This window comes from Lycium ferocissimum, chromosome 1, assembly GCF_029784015.1.
Source record: "Lycium ferocissimum isolate CSIRO_LF1 chromosome 1, AGI_CSIRO_Lferr_CH_V1, whole genome shotgun sequence".
NCBI lineage: Eukaryota > Viridiplantae > Streptophyta > Magnoliopsida > Solanales > Solanaceae > Lycium > Lycium ferocissimum.
Genome location: NC_081342.1, coordinates 23,821,593 through 23,828,739, shown reverse-complemented (window position 1 = coordinate 23,828,739; position 7,147 = coordinate 23,821,593). Strand labels below are relative to the sequence as shown.

General features: G+C 33.4%; 1 pseudogene; it reads left to right on the top strand.

The window, feature by feature from the left end:
- Positions 1 to 2,994: 2,994 nt before the first annotated feature.
- LOC132029598 (uncharacterized protein At1g28695-like) lies at positions 2,995 to 5,772 on the top strand (annotated as a pseudogene).
- Positions 5,773 to 7,147: the final 1,375 nt, after the last annotated feature.

Genomic DNA, 7,147 nt, shown 5'->3' with positions numbered 1-7,147 from the left:
TCATCTTCTGTAATCATAGCAGTGTTAAGGACCCGACACACTATGAGGAATCACCATAATAAACTATAACTTCTTCTATCTCATCTTCATTTAAGATTTCTAACTCTTCTCCATTCTCATTAATACCATCAACAACTTCTTCTTCCGCAAGTGATATAATTCGTCGATTTAGACAGTTAGAAACAATATGTCCAGAACCATGACATTTGAAGCATTTTGTCTTGGAAGTATGACCAGCACTAGGCTCATTATTAGAAGACGTTTCAGCGGTTACCTTAGATAGTACTTGTGACGTTGAAATCTGCTTTCCGCGTCTAGTAGTAACTTCCTTTTGCTTATAAGAACCTGACAAATTTCTCCGTGAATGTTTTTTCTGAATTTTAATAGCCAATAGAGTAACATCATTTTAGCTCCAATACGGTTTTAATTGGACAACATTAGCAATATCAAGATTGAGACCCCTGAATAAACGAGTTATAGTTTCTTTCTCAGGCTCATGAAGATCAAATTTCATTAGTAATTGTTCGAATTCCATGGTATATTCTTCTACCATGCGATATGGTTCTTTGTCTCAAATTATGAAACATAATGAAAATATCTTGCCTATATTGATCATGAAGAAACTTACGCTTGAGTTCTCGATGCATCTTATCCCATGTTTTGATCTTACTACGACGTTCTCTCTCTCGTCTTCATTTTAGAATTCTCCCACCAAATATAAACATTCATTTTCAACTTTATTGCAACAAGCTTGACACGCTTCTCATCGAGAATATCTTTAAGTTTAAAAACTCTTTCTATCGTGTACAACCTATCAAAAAAATCATCAGGATGGAGTTTTCCTTCAAAGTCAGGAATATCAATTTTAGTTTCCATAACTCCCATATCTTGAGTTGGACCTCGTCAGCGATATCTAGGCAACTCTTGTGACACAGAAAGGACAAGGCGTAGTTTTTCAACTAAGAGATACTTAAACGATGAAAATAATAATATGAAAAGTTAAAGGACTAGGATGCAAATCTGGAAAGATAAAGGGACACAAACATAATTATGAAAAGATAGAGAAAAAAAGTAAAAATGACAAACGAACAAAGATAGGAATATTTAAAAAAGGACAATTATGAAAATGAAATGCAAAGGATAGAAGAATACCCAAGGAAGAGGCTCTGATCATACCAAGCTGACACAGGGAAGATGAGGTGCGTGTGCCAATGTCGGCAAGGTTAAAAACCCCACTATGACATGATAGTTGATAAATATGCCACTTTGGTTGGCTAATTCCAAAGATAACTCAATTACTTTTTAAGAGAAAATACACTCTCTTGAAAGAAGCAAACTAAAGCACAAAGCTTTATATAAAAGTTTATAACTCAAAACAAGATGATTTTATAATAAGGCTCAAGGACCTTTATATAGGTTTACAAATGCTTAGGAAAAATGTTCATCCAACAATGTGGGACCAATCCTACTAAAAGATAAGAACAACAACTAGTATATTCAGATAAGGTAATAAGATAAGAATGATAAGCTTGCAACATCATGATGTAAGCACCTGCATCATCATGAGTTAAACACCCGCGTCACTAAGAGGTAAGCGTTTGCATCAAATCTATTTATTTTTATATATAATTTCCTTTTATAAGAAAAAGGCCAGTGTACGGGAGATTGACAAACTCCCACTTGTTTCTTTACTTATAAAAATATGGCTCCCTCTGTTCCAATCTTCATCACAATTTGACTGAGCTTGAAATTTAAGAAAGAAAGAGATTTTCATGATTTAATTTTAAGCATGTTAATATTTAAGTGGTCATAAGAGTTCTGAAATTTGTTGTCATAAATACCTTAAGATTTGTGTGGCTAAAAGAGTTTCTCAGTAATAAATGAGAAATTTAAAGTTAAATTATTTTCAAAAATAAAAATATGTATGTCGCAACCCTTTTCTAATTTAGTTTTATTATGTTCAAAGGGTTTTTTTCCTATGAAAGGACTATTTTGAAAAGGGATTATGTTGTTATATTTGAAATCGCCACTTAGAATTGAGTTTTGGTGTCTCAAGTCACCTTATTTGAATCCATAATCAAAAGGAAAGTTTGATTCCTAATTATTGGTCTACGAGCTTGAAATCCAAGTAAGAAATTCTATTGACAAGGTGTTAGGCACCATCCGGGTCTCGTGGTTCTATCATGGTCGCTTAATTTTTTATATTGGCTTAATTAGTTTTTTGATAATTTAGTGGATCTGTTCACCAAGGCATTGCTCATCTCAACAATTAAGAAGTTGGTACATAAGATTGGAATGTGTCATCACCGGGACATTAAGTGATTTTTCCAACGGGGAAAATAAAATACTCGTTGAACTCTTTTTCCGCTAACCAAGATTTTATCCCGTTGAGTTTTCTTGGTAAGATTTTTATGAGACAACTAGTAATGCATATTACAATATATGTCTAATTTTTCTTCACTGGAATTTTTTCCCACATGATTTTTTCTTAGCAAGATTTAACAATTCACGTTATTAATTACTAGACATCCAACGAGAAATGTTGTGAATCCACTTACATTGTGTCTTTCTTAGTATGTACAATATTATGAATCCACTTGCTGTGAATATCTATCCATAACAAAATTTTGGGAAGTTTTTGTAATCATAACTGAGATTCTGGAAGTCTTGTAACAAGCATATTTGGTTCCTATAGATAAGGTTTTCCATGATCTACTCAACACACTTGAAAGAAGAAGAATTAAAATCTCTCTACAACTAGAAATCGCTTAAAATTGTACTTCCGCCGTCCCAAAAAGATTGTCTTAGTTTGACTTAACACGGAGTTTAAAAAAAAAGGAACACTTTTGAAATTTGTGGTCCACAATAAGTCTTAGATATTTGTGTGACTGTAAATCATTTCATAAAGTTAAATTGTTTTTAAATATAGAAATGTGTCAATTTTTTTGGGACAAACTAATAAAGAAAGTATGATAGTCTTTTTAGGACGGAGGGAGTATAAGTGATATCCCTATTCCGACGATGGATTTTAAGAGTTCCATCAAAGACTACAGTCACTACATTTTGTACACACTTCTAATCTTTGGTTTGCTATATTTTCTCCTCTTAAGCTCTTCATGTAGTAAAAGCGGTAATTTAGCTCTCTTTCCGTTTTCAGACTACTTACGCCAACCTTCAAATGCAGTAAGCAATGTTTCTTAATCAGTTTCTTCATTATTTATTTATTTATTTATTTATTTTTATTTTTATTTTTTTTGAAAATGGTTAATTTGGTTTGTATACATGCACCAGTTTTACTTAAAAACCTATGAAGATAAGCTTGAAGAAGTTTTGGCTGGAGCAGCTACTAAGGACAAAACGGTAATAATAGCTGCTGTTAATAAAGCATACGTAGAGGGAGATAAGCCAATGCTAGATCTATTCTTGGATAGTTTTTGGCAGGGAGAAGGCACTAGGGAATCAGTGAATCACCTTTTGGTCGTCGCCTTGGATCAAACCTCTTATGAACGATAGCTCATCCGCAAATCAGCCCTTTCAGTAGTTTTTTTTGTCAAAGAATAAAGAATTGGAGGAGGGAAATCTTGATAGAATTTGAAAAAGCAAACGACAAGTCAAAGGCAATAAAATATGAAAAATTTATTTCTTTTTCATATTTCTAAGCTCTAAGCTAAGATTAAACAAAAGGATTTGTAAATAAAAGTGCTAATGCTACAACCAGTCCATAAATTGTTAAAGCTTCCATAAAAGCGGTGCAAATTCCTCCATCTACATTGTTACAAGCTCGAAACGGACTGTGTGGATTTCAACGGAGAGAAATTGTACATGTCGGAAGACTATATAAAGATGATGTGGTGAAGAACTCTATTCTTATTCGACATTCTAAAACGCAGTTATAACTTCATCTTCACGGTACGTACGTTCATCTTATATTGGAAATTCGAGGGCTTTTAGGTCGAAAACTAAATAAAAAACATACATTTTTCTGTAGGATTTAATTTATACTCGCTCTGGTCCACATAATTTGCACAGCCCTTTAACTTCTCAATTTATGTGGTGCATTTGAATAGATACGCAGTTTAAAGAAAAGATTTTTGAAATTTATAGTCTAAAACAAGTTGTAAATATCTATGTAGCTATAAATCATCTCATTGACTGTAAAATGAAAAGTTTAAAGTCAAATTATTTTTAAATATAAAAATATCATTTTTTGGGGCAAACTAAAATAGAAAGTTTCGTCATAAACTTGGGACAAATCACAATTGGAGTATTTAATAATAGCCTTTATCATAAGATCAAAAAAAAAAAAAAAGATCTTTGGGAACATCAGATAAAAGGCCTATATTATTAGAATATTTTTCTAAATTACTCCATCGTCCCATTATAATGGTTTTTTTTGCTTTTTTCATGTCCATTAAGAAAAATAATTTAATACAAGGCATCATTTACTGAGTTATCTCTATTTACTACATATTTTTTTAAAAATTGAGTAGTATTAAAAAAAAAAATTATTAGTACTTCTTTAATGTATTGGGTATAGTTAGAAACAATTGCCAACTTTAGCCTTGAATTCCGGAAGTGTCAATTATTTTAAGTCAATTTCTTTTATCTAAAGCGAGAGTTAGATTAGAATGACAGGAATACTATTTGTCTCTCATTGCCCAATAAGAACAATAGTATTGAAGTATTAAATAAATTAGAAAGATAAATGCTTCATGTCTGTTTTTATTGTCTATATTAAACACTTGGCCTTTATGAAATTACTCTAAATTAGACATGAAGTAGGAGAGACGGGCGTAAATTATTGATCAAGTAGATTGATCACACCATATGCATGTTCAAGACCATTTCCCTACTGTAGTAGTATATATGAAAATACACAGCCTAAATGTTTTACTACCAATTAGAGCATATATTTATGGGTTACAGATTGTCTAAGAATTATTAAGCCCTGTCTATTAAAGATATTTGATCATATGCATGTTAAGGAGCCATTTCCGTACTGTAGATTGGATTGTTTTGTACCCAACCGAGTTAATCAGTGCTTACTAAAAAAAAATTCCGTTGCAGTTTGTACTACATTTAATGTTAAACCAAATCATATTTGCCAAACTCAATTAGCTGACTATTGCTTCTTTCGTGCTGCATATATAGGACTCCGATGTGTTATGGCTAAGAAATCCATTCCAAACGCTGAGCGTGGACAAATCCATAGACTTGCAGGCCACTGTAGATAGTTTCAATGGCGACCAATATTGGTCCGAGGCAAATCCCATCAACACAGGCTTCTACATGATCGGACCAAACAACAAAACCATTGCGCTATTCGATAAGTTGTGCGCAAAGAAAGACAGTTCCACCAGACTCAAAGAACAGGACGTTTTGCAGAACCTAATACGTGAAGGAGTATTTCAAAATTTAGGCCTTAAAATCTGATTCTATCAAGATAGTAAGGATGTTAGGGCCGTAGTGACTGTTCATTCCAACTGTTGTAGAAGAATTAGTGCCAAAATGGCTGACTTGACAACAGTTATTCATGATTGGAAGAGGTTCACGAGCGCAACTGCGAATGAGACGTCCAGGTTCCAGTGGACGCCTCATCACCACTCACTACAAAAAAATAGATAATTTGCGGAGGTTGAAAGTTGTAATTCACGGAGGTTTTAGCCTCCACTAGTTGCTAGAGGAGGCTAAAACCTCCGCGAATTGCAACTTTCAACCTCCGCAAATTACCCATTTTTTGCAGTCCACTGTCGAAATTCCTGGCAAAATTGAGGATTGTGTGATTTGGAGTGAATAACTTAAAAGGCTATTGACTATAGTAAATGTCTCACTAAAGTCACTTATGTTTGTTTTATATCAAAAGGGGCATTCAAGCCACACTAGTGTACCTATAAAGTCATTATATCCAAAAAAAAAAAAAAAAACTAAAATAATAATTACATAAATCTCAGCAAGTTTGATTTTGTAACACTTACTTGAGAAGATTTGTATGGAAGGCCACTTCTAAGTTTTAATTGGGAATTTGGCCACTCATTTTCTTTTTCAATTATTTTTCGATATTAGGGTTTAGAAAAATGGGAATGGGATACTTTCATAATTTTAAAAAGATTGAAAGTTTTAAGTTATACACTTAAGTCCAGTTGACTTCTAATAAAATACACAAGCACCCCCTCTCTCTCTCATCCGTCCCTTTCTCTTCTTTATTTCTCTTTCTAGCTTGGAACTCTCAAACTTCCACCTCTCCCCCAAGCTCCAATATGCCTTGATCGTCGTAAAAAGGTAATTTTATTAACTCTACAACTCCGTTGGAGCATTTGAGCTCCATATTGCCCTGAATTTTTTTTTCGATCTTGATAAAAAAATAATGTTCATAAAGATCTGCTTTTTTTCAAAACCTTTGTTGTTTTGCCTGTTTTTTCGTCGAAATGTGTGTTATTTATACTTATTTTCTTGTTTCGATCTTTGTTTTTCTGTTTTTGCTTTTTGAAATTATATATGGTCTATTAATAGACTTTTGGTCGATTATTATTATATCGTGGTTGATCAACGTCTCTACTGTTTGTATATAGATCGTATAAATGCCTAGGTGTAGAGGCAAAGAAGGAAAAATACTCCCCCGTTCTTGTGCTATGGTTGAAACTCGTTCTAATGCGAATCGTAAGGATAAAAATTGAAGAAGTGAAGAACTTAGCCGAGATAGAAAAAGAAAAGAACTTCAGAAGCTGAGAGTGCGTCCCACTCAGACCACATTGATGAGTGTAGTGTTGATAGAGATAGAGCTGATAGTAGAGTTGAGAGTGTATCTGAGCATGGTTCAAAACACTCTAGTGTTGCTGAAGATGTTGACCCTTTGTCCTTGCCATATTGTGCAAAGGCAATTAACGTTGAAAAGTATGGCTTGATCAATTGGTTGGATGATTATGAATCTTTTGCGCAAAGTTTTACGTTAGAGCGAGCGAATTTGTCGTTGTTAGTTCAATTTAACAATGTGTTGAGGGATCAAAAACTAAGGAAAAAGTGGAAGCGTTCCTGTTTTGGTCATTTTAGAAAGTTGTCAGAATTCTACATCAATTACAACGGACGGATGATGCACTATATGCTTTTTCATCAAGTGGTCGAGAAAAAGAAGCATCCTCGTGAACGACAA